Below are 14,589 nucleotides of genomic sequence, written 5' to 3'. Positions count from 1 at the left end.
AACATGAGCTGTAAATAATAACTGATGTCAACTGCATTTTTCATCGAATGAGCTAGACATTGGGAAGATGGTTTTGTTCTCACTGAGGAATACTTAACCCCCATGTGCATGAGATGTTCATTTCCTGCCCCTTCATTGAGGACCCACTATGTGCTAGATACTTCACTGTTGACTTCATTCATGGAAAATGGTTACTACCCAAACAGCTTTGACCAAAACGCAGTTTCACATGGCTCAGCCTAACGATACTTTATGCTTACTATCTGTGAGGTAGGTTCTCTTAGTATTCCTCATTCATTAGGCTGTTAGTTCCATGAGGACAGAAACTCATCAGCTGATCCCCTGCAAGTCCTCAGTGTCTAAAACAAGGCCTGGCCCATCATAGGTGTTCATTAATTATCGGGTGGTTGGATGAGGGGATGGAAGGTGGGGGGCGTGGATGGGAAGCTAAGGTTGAGGGAGGCCATCCAACAAGGATGTAGCCAAGCCAGGCTTTGAGCCCAGGTCCTGCTGCAAAGTCTCCTATCACCAAGTTAGAGCTGGTTAAAGGGAGAATGTGTCAGTTGCAGGAGTCATTACCAGTGACCTTTCTCTAAAAGTCACCATCTGTCTCCGTGGGCAGAGGGGGAGCCTGGGACACGCAGCCGGCTGCCTTCCCAAACCTTCCCAAGCCCTATATGTCTGGGACACAGGGGCAGAGTGAAGGGCAGTCATGCTAAAAAGCCTCTCACATGCCCTTGCTATTGAAGAACAGGGGCAGGGGAGGATCCAGAGCTCGTACAGAAGGATAGAAGTCACATGGGAGGAGGCGAGAGGACTGAGGTGGAGAGGAGGCCGGGGGGTTGATGTGAAGGCGTGTGGAGCTGTGTCCACATTAGCTGCCTGGCCTCACTGATTAATTGGGAAGGTAGAGCGGCTGCAAGGAGTTGGGGGGACGGGTGGGTGGGTATTAAACCTCGAGGAGGAGGAAGATGGGGAAGCACCTTGGGCAGGAATCGTTTTGTTTTGTGAATAGTTTATGAGGCGTATCAGGAGTCACACAAACGGGCACGGGCTGGAATGTTTTCTGACTTTAAAGTGGAAGCCGCCCACCCGGCCGCAGCGAGTGTGGGAGAGGCAAAGTAGGAAAACACGGAGGCCCCTCTCAGCCCAGCGCGATCTTGTAAAACATGGGTCTTGGGCTGTGCGCGCCAGCAAACGCGGCTCCCTTTGCACACCCGACACCGCCCTGGGGTTTCCACAACTGCTCTGCTTAGCTCCCTGTGTTCAGGCCGTTCATCTCTGCACCTGGGAAGGGGTCACAGGTGAGCATGGAGCCCGTGGGATGCCCAGCTCCACACCAAGCACTTTCTGTGCTCAGAGCCCCGCAGTGGCTGCTGTGGGGCAAGGCAGAGCCTCACCCAGGGGTGGTGGTCTTGCTGGGGATGAAGAACACACAAGGAGCCTCAGAAAGAAATCTTTATTTGTCCACATCAGCTCAGTGCTCTTAACGGCTCCCTCTCCACCCACAAGCGAAGCCACAGGCGCCCCATAAACTGAGCCCCCCATCGCAGGCCTGGGGGAAGCCTCCTTCCTGTCCCCCCACCCCGGGGCACCATCCCTTAGAATGGAGCCCAGGCCTCCGCACTGACCCCGGTGTGGGGAAATGGTTCGTAGCCCTCACCCACCCAGAGCGCATCCCAGCGCCACCCCTGGGGGTCCCCAGGCCAGGGTCTGAGATCCCCCTGCACCCAGTTTCCCAAACCGGCTGCTGGCTGGAGCCAAGCCAGGGTCTGACCCTGGGCCTCTTGCTTGCCTGGAATGTAAATTCAGAGTTCAGTCAGCAGGCTCATGAGAGGGACGGTTCTGTCACACAAGCGGCATGTGACGTGTGGGGAGACCTCTCACACCGGGCGCTTTTCCAGCCTCTGCCTGGTAGCACGCTGCCCTCGCCTTGTCCATGAGCTCTGAAAATCCGGCTGGTCAAGATGTTCCATCTCAAAGCCACCCTCCATCTCCTGTTAGCTGGTGGAAATTCAAGTCGTTTCTTCCTGATGAGGTTTTCTCTCCGTCTGAGTCAAAAGGATTTCCCCTTTTCAGAGAGGTTGGGAAGTTATTCTGAGGATCAGCTACATTTCCTGGTGTTCCTCCAATCACACCAGCTTCACCCCTAACAGACGGTTCTCTGTCTCAAGGGGACGGGGGTGTATCTACCTGGGAAGACTCGGGTGTCCTCACAGCTCATTCTGGGAGGTTGTTTGCATAAAATCCCTGTAGGAAAGGAATAGTAGGATATCAGTGTAGGTAAGGCATTTGGCCAGGGAATTCATAGATGTATAATCCTGCCTTCTTGCTTCATCAATTTATTTATTCAAAATTAATAAGTAAACGAATGAATAAGTGCATGTGTGTGTGTGTCCCGTCTAGTTCTGTGTGGTAAAACAGCAGCAAAAAAAAAGGGCAGAAGTTCTCATGGAGCACACAGCTTTGTGAGGGAAGAGAGGCAATAAACAAGCATACAAATAGAAGAGCATGATCATTTAATATAGGGGCTTCTCTGGCGGCTCAGATGGTAAAGAATCCGCCTGCAATGTGGGAGACCTGGGTTCCATCCCTGGGTTGGGAAGATTCCCTGGAGAAGGGAATGGCAACCCACTCCAGTATTCTGGCCTGGAGAATCCCATGGACTATACAGTCCATGGGATCTCAGAGAGTCGGACACCACTGAGCAACTTTCACTTCACCGTAAGACAATGAAATGGAGTGTGAAGGGCAGCAGTAGGTGGGTGGAAAGTGTGGGTTTGCTAATAACCAACAGGGAGCAAAGCAAGGCAAATCAACCCTACTCTTTGGAATCTCTGGTCTCCAAATTCAATACAGAGTCCTTGAGAGTTAGTCTGCGTTCTGAGAAAAACCCCTAAAGTGGGTCTGTCTAAATGGACAAACGGCAATCTACTGGAAAGGCTAAACCTTGGGACTTATGTTGGCATTTCAGTGAAAGAAACAACACAGGCGCCAGTAACAAAGGGCAGAGGAACTAAATAAGGGAGGGAATGTGGATGTGAAGGTCCTTTTCAACTGGACACCCACTTGTGGAAGCTGAGAAGGATGGGAGAGCTCCAGGTTGGAACTGCGGGACCCCCCACAGCCACTATCAGGCCCCTTGCTTTGATGGAGAAACCAACCGCTTCCTCCAGAAGCCGACAGACAGATAGAGGCAGGAGGTGCTGTCATATACTCAGCTTTGGAATTGGGGGATGTCGTCAAGTCTCGAGCTATTCCCACCTGTATCCTAATTTAGATAACTGTGGACACAGTCATCAGCTGCAGGCAGTGGGGATTAGAGCAAGCAGTAGATACCTGGGAAGCGTCAGAATCAGTCTTTGGCTTGAGTCAAAGGCATAGTCCTGGGCCTCAGGTGAGGAAGACTGCGAGGCTGGGCCGCTCACAGTTTCTGTGTGTGTTACACAAGTCCATGCCCCCAGCCAGCTAATGTTCTAGAAAGGGCTCAATGGAGATAAGCTGTGACAAACCTTTTAGAGATGAAGCAGGGAGCCCACGCAAAAATAACTGGCAGCACGGCTGTTTTAGGAGGTGAGCAATACTAACGGAGCCTAAAGAAACAGAAGGAAATAAAGGAATGCTGTGACTGAGAGGGAGTGTGTTTTCAAGTTAGGGTGATCTAGGGCTGAGAGGAAATAATCGAAGTATCTCCTCATCGATAGAGTAATGTTACTGACGCAGCCTCTGACTTGACTTTAGCATTTACTAGGTACTAAGTGCTAGTTACCATGCGAAGGGTTTAATGCGCATTACATCATTTAGTGCTCATGGCAGTCCTTGAAGGGAGGTATTGTGACTTTCATGATGTCATGCTTTTCACGACCCAAGGGATCTGGTGACCATTTACACAGGAATCCCTGCAGGATCCGAGGGATTCGAGATTCCCAGACCCTGCCAGACCTACAGAATCGAAATCCCCGAGTGAAGCCTGGAGATCTGCATTTCAAGTGCTCCGTGGCTGGTGTGTAAATGCACACTGGGTTACTTTGTATTGGTTGGAACAGAGGGAGGTTAGCGAGCTCCTAAGCAGCCAAGAGTCCAGCAGTATCATTATTTTTCCTTCCTTTCAGTGGAGCATTTTACTTTAAAAAATTTTTATTGAAGTATAGTTAATGTATAATGTGTTAGCTTCAGGTGTATAGCAAAGTGACTCAGTTACACACACATATATAAATATACATATTTCTTCTTTGTTTACATTCTCTTCCATTATAGGTTATTACAAGATAATGTAGTTCCCTGTGCTATACAGTAGGTCCTTGTTGGTTATCTATTTTATATATAGTAGTGTGTATGTGTTAATCCCCAAGCTCTTGATTTATCCCTCTCCTCTTTGGTAACCATTCATTTGTTTTCTATGTCTGTGACTCTATTTCTGTTTTTTAAATGTTTTATTTGTAACTTTTTTTTTAGATTCCAAGTATATGCAATATCATATTATGGTTGTCTTCCTCTGGCTTACTTCACTTACTATGATAATCTCTAGGTCCATGCATGTTGCTGCAAAAGGCGTTGTTTCATTCTTTTCATGGCTGAATAGTATTCCATTGTATATATGTAACACATCTTCTTTAGTCATCTGTCAGTGGACCTTTAGGTCGTTTCAATGTTTTGGCTATTGTAAATAGTGCTGCCATGAACACTGGGGTGCATATTCCTTTTAAAATTATGTTTTTCTCCAGATATATGCCCAGGATTGGGATTGTTGGTTTTAAAGTAATCATTTTTCGTTTTTAAAGTAATCTCCATACTGTTCTCCATAGTGGCTGTTACCAATTTACATTCCCATTAACAGGGTTGGGGGCTTCCCAGGAGGCTCAGTGGTAAAGAATCTGCCTGCCAATGCAGGAGACATAGATTCTGTCCCTAGGTTGGGATGATCCCCTGGAGAAGGAAATGACAACCCACTCCAGTATTCTTGCCTGGAAAATTCGATGGACAGAGGAGAGTTGAACATGACTGAGTGCCTAAGCATGCACACACGCAGTAATGTAGGAGGGTTACTTTTTCCCCACACCCTCTTCAGCATTTATTGTTTGTAGACTTGTTAATTATAGCCATTCGGACTGGTGTGTGTGATACCTCATTGTAGTTTTGATTTGCAATTCTCTAATAATTACCAGAGAGCTTCCCTTGTGGCTCAGACAGTGAAGAGTCTGCCTGCCATGCGGGAGACCCAGGTTCGATCCCTGGGTCAGCAAGACGCCCTGGAGAAAGAAATGGCAACCCACTCTGGTATTCTTGCCTGGAAAAAAATAATTACCAATGCTGAGCATCTTTTCCTGTGGCTGCTGGCCATTGGTATGTCTTCTTTGGAGAACTGTCTCCTTAGATCATCTAGTCATTTGTTGATTGGTTTGTTTGATTTGATATTGAGCTGTATGAGTTGTTTATATGTTTCAAAAAAGTCTTTCATAAAATTCAACACCCATTTGTGATTAAAAAAAAAAAATACCTTTCAGAAAGTTGGTATAGGAGGCACCTACCTCAGCAGCATTATTAAATTAAAAAAAAAAAAAAAAGCACTTCCAGAAAAGATGAGACCTGAGACCTGACTTTGGAGATGCTGAAAGGATCCCGTGCACACAACAGTGCTAATGGTGTGTATCTGGAAGGGACTGAAGTATACAAAGGCTGTCTCTCCCACTTTCCCTGGAGGCTGGACACTGCACACTAGACTCAGGAGGGAGGAAGGAATGTAAGTGTGTCCAGATGAAAGCAGAAGACACAGATTTCTCAGAACTAAGGTCCTAAACTCAACAGGGTTTAGCCTTGGGGAGCAGGAGACAGGGGAATGGTGATGGAGCCGGGGCCGCAGGGGGCCAGCCCTGAAGGTTGCCCCGATCCTCTTGTAACCCTACAAGGGCTGAGGGCAAAATCCATCATATAAGGGTGAAGCAACACCTTTTTTCACAGAAAGAAAGGCCCAAATGTTTTCTGTGCTCCTGAGGAATTTTTCTGAGAAAGCAAGCTCCCAGAAGGGCCTTCCCAGTTTCCAACATCTTCCTCTTCCCAGGCTCCCGTGCTAGCGGGGTCTCAGCCCTCACTCCACCTCTGTGAGCCTTGTACAGGGTCCTTTGTGCCACTGACTTCATCAAAGAGCCCAGCCTCCATGGTGTGAAAGCAGGAGGTGGTCGGGGTGACGAGGGAGGGGCTTTCATCTTCCTACAGAGGGGCTGCCTGTGCCCAGCCCTCACTTGCCTTCCTGGGGGCTTTGGAGAGCATAGTGGCCCATTGTGGGGAGGGTCCCCCATCACCCAGCCCCCAGAAGCCAGAAGTGTTAGGTTCCTGCACATGGACACTGTGGGACATGGGGACAGACTCTTCGAAGGCCTCGCGACCCCCACAAGAGGTTGGAGGGCTGAGAGTGGCAGGGCAGGTCCCTTTGTGGAGGCAGGAGGAAGCCGGACCCTCAGACCCACACCTTGCCCTGGGAACACTGGGGCTCTTTCCTGTCTCACCGAGTTTGGAGGGCATGTCCCAGTTTAGAAGAGAGACCGTTGGGCCAGGGACAGATATTTATACCTGGCTAGGGTGAGATCGGACACAATGTGGAGCTGTTCGGGCCAGAGCACTTCAGCTGCATGCTAGTGCATGGACCCACGCACACCCAGGCACACTCACTCACGTTCCCAGCTCTCCTGGCACAGAGTGCATCATGCCCCAGACAGCTCCACCGAGGCTGAGTGAACACGAGGAGCGCTGCCTTATAAACCAGACCGATGCTCAGCGTGCGGATGAGCGTGAGCACGGTCACCTGGCAGAGACCAAGGCTTGGCAGGGATGTCTGGTGGATCAGCCCAGGTCAGGAGCAAGCAGGTTTGCCCAGGGGTGGCCCTGGCCCCTGGGTGACCACACTGCAGCTGTCATGCGCCAGCTGAGGAGAATCTTGAGCGCTCCCCAAGTGACTCTGCCGGAATGCCTCAGCCCATAAACGAGCTCAAATACCTGTCCACTCGGACTCACTCAATTCTCTGGTGCAATGCAGAGTGCTGTATCTTTGTAGATACACATTCTTCATTGTATAGGGTGCTTTACATCTGCCCTAAGAGGCTGAAACTGTCCTTAAAAAAGTGTGAGAGACAGAGAGAGAAACACAGAGAAACGGGGTGGGAGGGAAGAGTAGAGAGCCAGAGCGGGAAACAGAGGCCAAAACAGACAGGAGGACGGACACCAGGCTTTCCGGAAGAGGCTCACACGCTGCCAGACCCAGCACAGCAAATCCAAGCCTACCTCAGCGTGTCCAAGGAGAGCAGCTCGTGTGGTCACCACAGAAACAAGGCCGTACACAGGGGCGCTAATCCTCTCCCCGCAGCACACCTGCAACTTGTCCACAGCGGGCGGTGTTTGGTTTTGCACTCCCGCCCCCAACAAGCATTTGAATTAATATAAACATTTCTCAGCCGGTCCTTAATGGCAACAGCAGCAGTGTGGTGGGAGGGCCCTCCTCAGACAAAGACTGGCACAATGCCCCCTTTGCGTCATCCTTCTTGAGGGGACAGGGACGGCGGCAAGAGCTCGGAAGTGGGTTCTGGGGTGGTCCCTCACTTCATCAGTGGCCTGGACTTGTGACAGGTTGGGGCAGGGGACAGGGCTGTGTTTGGTGACTCTGTGAGTCTGTAACACACGCGAGGCGAGCTTCGGAGTGATGGAAATCTGAGGACTGCCAGAAAGAGCCTTGCTTTGGCCAAAAGCGATGCATTCAGATGACAGTGGGAAAGGCGGCCACGAGGGGGGCTGTGGGGGTTGTGGGCTCTGGGCAGAGTTGGTGGAGGAGCAGAGAGAAAACCCAGGAGGAAAGCACAAGTTTCCATCAGCAGGAATGGGGAGGAAAACTCAGCCTTGGAAAATACAAACCTAGTGATCCCCAGCTCAGGCGTTTTTGCTGTCACTGGTATAGGGAGAGAAACACTCCATGCCCAGGAGAGAAGTGTCAGAGATAAGACTGGGCACCGAAATGTCTGTCTCTGATGCTGAAGCTGGCTGACCCCCGCCCCCCACAGCTGAACCCCTTCCTTCTACACATGTTCTAATTTTTTCTTACAGTCAACTCATCAGTGGTGTCATGGACTTCCTCTCAAGTAGAGATTCTTTTCACAAACAAATTTTTATAGATACACTTTTAAGAATAAAAAGGTCAGGGAACAGCATAAAAGGGTCAAATAGTCAAACTGTGGTCAGCCCCTATAATTTTAGTAAAAACGTACTGAGGAATTGGGAAGATAGGATGGAAATATGTTTACTCCATGCAAGGGTTTTTGAGAAGGTGGCAGCCAACCCAGGTTTCCTGTAGGAAGTATGCTGTGTGTCAGCCCTAAAGGATGACTTCCCTTTACATAGTCAAGGAGTAAGGGGGTGGATGTAGTCTTCATGTGGTCATGGGGAGATGATGCAGCCAGAGGCTCAGAGGTTGGGAAGGATATAGTATGTGGATGGAGCTGAGAGAAGTCCAGCAGAGAGATAGTTACTGGGCAGGGCCAGCGGTGACAGCTATGCACAGACCAGGTTATCAAGGGGCCTATCAGCCGTCAGAAGGTGTCTGGGCCTGGTTCTAAGAGAAGGAAGCCACTTTTTCACCTTCACTGGTGGGATGGAGGCAAGGATTCTCCAACTGGGCTGTGTGAGTGGCCTTGTTGTGAAGGTTGCAAAACTAAAAAAAAAAAAGGTGAGATTATTTAAAAATCATGGTCTTCTTTGCTCTTTGTCCACTGGCTTTTGAGAGAGAGATACTTCAGGCCAAAGAGAAACGGACCAGTTGTGGGCAGGGCTGCTAGGTTACTGGTATTTTTGCCCCATTTCATTTTTTAAAACACTGTTGGAGAGGGAAAGGACTTATGCAGGAGGGGAGGAATGGGTCCCTGTGTGTTCCGTTTGAAATCCACCTTGTGTAATAACGCAGAATACCCACTAGGCATAGGCGGAAGATGTGTTTGATCAATTGAATGATTGGAGGCATGGCTCATGGTCAGCCAGGCAGGCTCTGTGCCATCTTACTTTAGGAGGTTCCGAGAGAGAGCCATGCTGAGCTTGATGCCTTTGATGATTTATTTCTTAATTTCTTCTCTCTCATTGCCTCTACTGACTCAGATCCAGGGGGAGCTCGTGGTGGGGAGTGAGGACTGTGTCAAAGCACGTGTCTCACCATTAACAAGCCCAGGACCCAGAGTGGTGAATTATAGCTCAAAATCCAGAGGCCAAGATACCGGGATTGCAATTTCAGCATTATCCCTTCCAAACTAAGTGACCTTGGCTCATCAACTTCACCTCCTAGTATTCAGCAACTTCATCTGCAGAGTGCAGGTCATTGTCTTGCTCCTTCAAAGAGACACAGAGTGAAGGCTGAGTCTGATTGTCCAGGACGTGCTTTGCGGGCGCCCAGCTCAGTGATTACTATTAGTAGTGCAGTTAGTGTGCTAAGTTGTTTCAGTCATGTCCAACTCTGCAATCCCATGGCCTGCAGCCCACCAGGCTCTGCTGTCCATGGGATTCTCCAGGCAAGAACCCTGGAGTGGGTTCCTTCCTCTCTCTGGGGGGTCTTTCCAACCCAGGGATCGAGCCAGCGTCTCTTACATCTCCTGCATTGGTAGGTGGGTTCTTTACCAATAGTGCCGCCTGCTGTTAGTATTATTTTAAGTCTTCCTAAGGCCAAGGAGACCTGCATTTATTAATAAATAGGACTTCGCTGGTAGCTCAGTCAGCAAAGAATCTGCCCACAACATGGGAGACCTGGGTTCAATCCCTGGGTTGGGAAGAACCCATGGAGGAGGGTATGGCAACCTACTCCAGTACTCTCGCCTGGAGAATCACCATGGACAGAGGAACCTGGCAGGCTACAGTCCATCAGGTGGCAAAGAGTCGGACACAACTGAGCAACTAAGCACAGATGCTTGGCTATGGCATAAGCAAACCCCCTGATAGCACACATTTTGCCTATACAATGCCACGAGAATTGGGGAAGTAAAACCACACCATACGCCAGTCACTTTAGCCATCAGTGCTATTGAAAGGGGTGAGGGTGCCAAAGACTGAGTTAAGGTTTACTTCCTAAGTGGCAGCCGTGGTATTTGGGGACAACATGTGATAAAAAGAGTTGTGTGAAGGGGTAGCCCACGTGAGCCATCTTTTCACAAATCCTGGGCTGCCAGGTGCCACAGTGAGGGACAGAAAAAAATGAGCCACACAGGGAGTTGGGGAAGCTATCTTCCCAAACCTATAAGGTCCTTTCCCCACCTCTCCACGCCCAGTGAGATGGTGATGGTGCTGGGAGCGCCATGCGTGATGTGTGTCATGAGGTATAAAGATAAGATGTTCAGAGGCTGTGATTTTCTGGGTGTTTGTGGTGTGTGCAGATGAGAGCTGCGGAGAAACTGAAATCATGATGCAGTGCACGTAAGGGCCAGGGCCCTTGAACTGCGCTGAGACACAGTGCCGGGGGAGGGGAGGGAATTGTGCAGTCGTGTTTGGATGCCAGCAGCACCTGCAGGTCACGCGTCTAGATTAGCAAAGGAGAACCATGCCCTGTGTGCTCTTTGGTGTCATGGCTTTTCTGTTTGAAAATACACTTCAGAGAACCTTACACATGAATAAATGTGCAACTGTCTGGGACTTCCCTGGTGGTCCAGTGGTTAAGACTCTGTTTCCAATGCGAGGAGCACAGGTTCAATCCTCGGTCAGGAACTGAAGTCCCAGTGCTATGCTGTGTGACCAAAAAACGTTTCTTTTCTTTCTTCTTTTTTTAAACAAATGTGCAACTGTCTCCTAATTTTAGAGCCACATAAGATTCTTTTGTAGGGTGCAAATACCTTTTGCTTAAATGTCCATCATTATCTACTACTTCCGTCAGGATAGGGCTAAATAACCCTACAGTAACAAACGGCTCCCAAACCCTAGTTGGTTTTATGATAGTCAGCAGTGGGCATTCATTAGAGATGGTGACATTTTACCCATTTACCCTCCAGAGAGATTAGACCAGTTTAGAAGCCCAGGGGTGATGCAGGAAAACTGCCCACCTGCCCCACCCCGACTCCTGTGCTTGAGGAAAGACCAGGACCAGAGCAGATCAATAAAAAGCATGGCCTTGGCAGAGTCATTTGGTGGACGCCCCTTCCTCTTCACCCTTCGCCTGCTGTCCTGGCTTCTTCCCACCCACAGAATCCTAGACATTCTTTAAAGAAAGCTTGTGTGCAGACACTGATCTGCTTATTAATTATGTCATGTTGTGTTCATTCCAAACCCTCTTACTCGAGAAGGATGATTCCCAGGAAGCCTGTCTTCCTGGCAGAAGGCAGGCTCTCCGACTCATTTCTCCCCACCGCACAAATATGTGCTTCTTCCGGCCAACAAGACTTTTATTTTCATCCCTTTGTCATTAGCTCTGTGCACAACTATGAGTGGGAAAGATGAAGAAGGGGAAGGGGGGAAAAATTATAGAACATTCTTCAGAAGGCACTTCCTTTTTATTTTGAAGTTTTAATCACCACTGATGACCTTCATCTCCAAGAAATGGCCTCCGTTCCAAGAAGAGATGCTCCAAGCTTCCTTTGACCTGTACCTGGCTGTGAGATAAGACAAAATTCAGGACCTAGACTCCTGAAGAGCTGTAAGAAAATATTTCACCAGCAGTTAGCATCTGTTCATACAAGAGTTGAGGATGCCCCAGCCTCAGTGACATCTTCCAAGAACCAGATAGACACAGGCTCATATTCCCGGTGCTCATGACACCTGCTATCCTCCACTCAGCTTCTTCCAGTCACTGCTGAAGGTCCTCCTTGGTAGACCTGTCAGGAAGCCCACTCCCAAGACTTGCCCCCACCCTCCCTCAGGCTGGCTTTGACCTTCCTCTTTAGTCTCAGTGAGTAGGTTTGAATCCCTGTTTATCAGAAGCCAGGGAGCACAGACTCAGGAAGTCTAGAGTTCTAATCCCAGCTGTTCTGCTTCCTAATGGTGAACGCAATGGGTTATTCTTTCTGAATCACACACTGTGAAGCATGGGTGACAGCATTTCTCCTGTTGAGTTGTTATACAGATTAAGTGAAGCAATGATGCAAAACTCACACAGTCCCTGATACATAGCGAAGCACTGAATCATTACCACAATGTCTTACATTCTGTTTTCAACATCTTTACTCTAAGCCTCATCACCTTGCCCCCAAATTAGTATAACTGACCCCTATTGGCTTCCCCTTCTTTGACGTTCACGTTTTGAATTCCACGGTGAACATTTGGTGTGGAGAGATCTGTCAGGCACTCACTCATTCATCCATCCAATTACTCGGCTTTGTCTTATGGGAACCCATCTAGTCTACTGGTTAATATTGACACCTGGCAGATCTAACTGGGTGTCTTGGACTGGTTATCTAATGTACAACCCTGGGAAAGTTACTAGCTTCCATTGCCTCATCTATATAATGGTAATAAGATCTCCCCCACCAGAAAGTGGTTCTAAAATTTCAGTTAGTATAAAATCCATGTGGAAAGCCTGCTTAAATGAAGATCTGGGGCACAGCCCAGGTAAATATACATGTGATCAATTCTCCATGTGATCCACCTATCGTGACTTGAGAAGCTGGCAATGAAGATGGATAGATACTTCCTGTCAAGGACTTAGTCCAGTGCGTTGCACATAGTGGGTACTCTTATTAATTATAGCATCCATCAGACCTTTAGACCAATCATAAAATGTTTTGAGCCCCTCTTACGTGCCAGGCATAGAATATATCAATAACCTGGAGAAAATGCAATCCAGCCATTGAGTCTAAAAGAGCATCAGAGGTTACACAAACATTCTAAGCATTATTTTAAAAAATAATAATAATATGGAGCGCGCCCCGCGCTGCACCAGCCCAGGTGGGATGCATGAGACAAGTGCTCGGGCCTGGTGCACTGGGAAGACCCAGAGGAATCGGGTGGAGAGGGAGGTGGGAGGGGGATCGGAATGGGGAATAAGTGTAAATCTATGGCTGATTCATATCAATGTATGACAAAACCCACTGAAATGTTGTGAAGTAATTAGCCTCCAACTAATAAAAAAATTAAAAAAAATAATAATAATAATAAAGAAAAGAAACATAGGGCATTCTAAATCATTGGGAAAATAGTTCAGACTTTAGTCTCCCCACTTTGCCTCTCACCCCAAGCTTTTGAGATCCACTTCCTGCCCCATGCACGCATTGCTCTGCCAGAGCCAGTTCATACCAGCCAGTTCAATCAGCTAGGGAGAGCTGATTGTTAAGTTTTCAAGAGTTTTGTGAGTCAAGTGACTTCCCACTGGTGACTTGAAATTGCCCTTGCTGGAAGTATTTACTCCATGGAAATCCAGAAACAAATCAGGACTCTTCCCCCATCTGCAAGATGTTGAAACATTCACTCGCACACCAGGGCACACGGGTCTTCTTACCACCCCCCTTCCCACCCCACCATTCTTTGCCTGCTTCCCACACTCCTTGTACTGGTTTGACCCCTACCCCCACCTCCTGATCCAGTTGACTGTCTCAGAACCACCCAGATGAAATCTCATGCCATGTTTAGATTTTTTTCCCTGGGAGAGTGGTTGAATGCCAGGTTACCAATCCTGCTGGCAGGGACGCTAGTCTTCGTAATGAATTCCACCTGCTGGGCACACCCTCTGCTTCTTGGTGGATAAAAGCAGCAGATTTCCCTTCAAGTAACAATGACATCTGATGGAGTTTTTCTTGTTATCCCTACCCACCTCCAGCACAGCATTGCTTTCTGGGGTCACATTGACAGAACAAGATGTTTCGAAGAGTCCCTTCCATGGGGTGGGGGGACTCAGGTGCTACTGCCAGCCAGGTATCTCGCTGTGCCCTGGGATGGAGGAGAGCCCGACCCTGGCAGGTCCCTGCAGGAAGTCCCCTAATCAGGTCACATCTTGGCCCCACTCTGAGAAATTCTTTTCTCTTGTACAGAACATTCTCTCCACCCCAGACTCTCTCTGATAGAAACGCAAAAGAAGAAATGCCAGGCCATAGAATTTAAACAGAAGGGCTTTAGACAATTTATCTCACACTTCAGCAACTTTGCAGTTTATATTTGTAAACCTCACTTATTTACTTGTCCTGTTTTTGTTAAAGTAAACTCATTTGGAGCCACCACATAAAAGGGTTTTGTTTACATGGCCTCTGCTTTCAGTTTGGATTCCTGGTTTGTCTATTAACATGAGCACCCTCCCCTTTTTTTCCCAAAGAATAAAAAAAAATTTAAAATTCTGAGCCTCCCAGACAGGAGTAACAGGCCCAAGATTTTGTTCAGAAGGCTCAGAGCATGGCACGAGAAGGGAGGAGGCGGAGAAGGAATTTGAGTCTTCACAAATCAGTCTGGCCCGAGTACCCGAGTTTGGGGCTTGGGGCTTGCCAAAGCTTTCTGGCCTGGAAACCATGGTCAAGTTCTGTCAGGATGGAGCTGAGAGCTTGTAACTTGAGTTGTCTCACAGGAGAATTCCCAGGGTCTCACTGCCACCCTGTTCACCCGAGGCCCTCAGCATCAGCACTTCATCACGGGACTGTGGGACATCTCTCCACCCGCTCGTCA

At 48.6% G+C, this 14,589-nt stretch overlaps 2 long non-coding RNA genes across 2 annotated transcripts in view; one reads left to right on the top strand and one right to left on the bottom strand.

The window, feature by feature from the left end:
- The window catches only part of LOC122682653, a 277,721-nt gene that overhangs the window by 123,370 nt on the left and 139,762 nt on the right, over positions 1–14,589 (top strand). The window lies entirely within an intron of this gene.
- Positions 1,483–7,412, bottom strand: LOC122682655. Its single transcript, XR_006337468.1, has 3 exons — positions 7,276–7,412; positions 2,194–2,250; positions 1,483–2,071 (listed from the first exon to the last, which is right to left on the bottom strand). It is a non-coding gene; the product is annotated as an uncharacterized LOC122682655 (long non-coding RNA).

This window comes from Cervus elaphus, chromosome 24 (assembly GCF_910594005.1).
Source record: "Cervus elaphus chromosome 24, mCerEla1.1, whole genome shotgun sequence".
Taxonomy (NCBI): Eukaryota; Metazoa; Chordata; class Mammalia; order Artiodactyla; family Cervidae; genus Cervus; species Cervus elaphus.
This window is presented reverse-complemented; position numbering and strand designations above follow the sequence as displayed.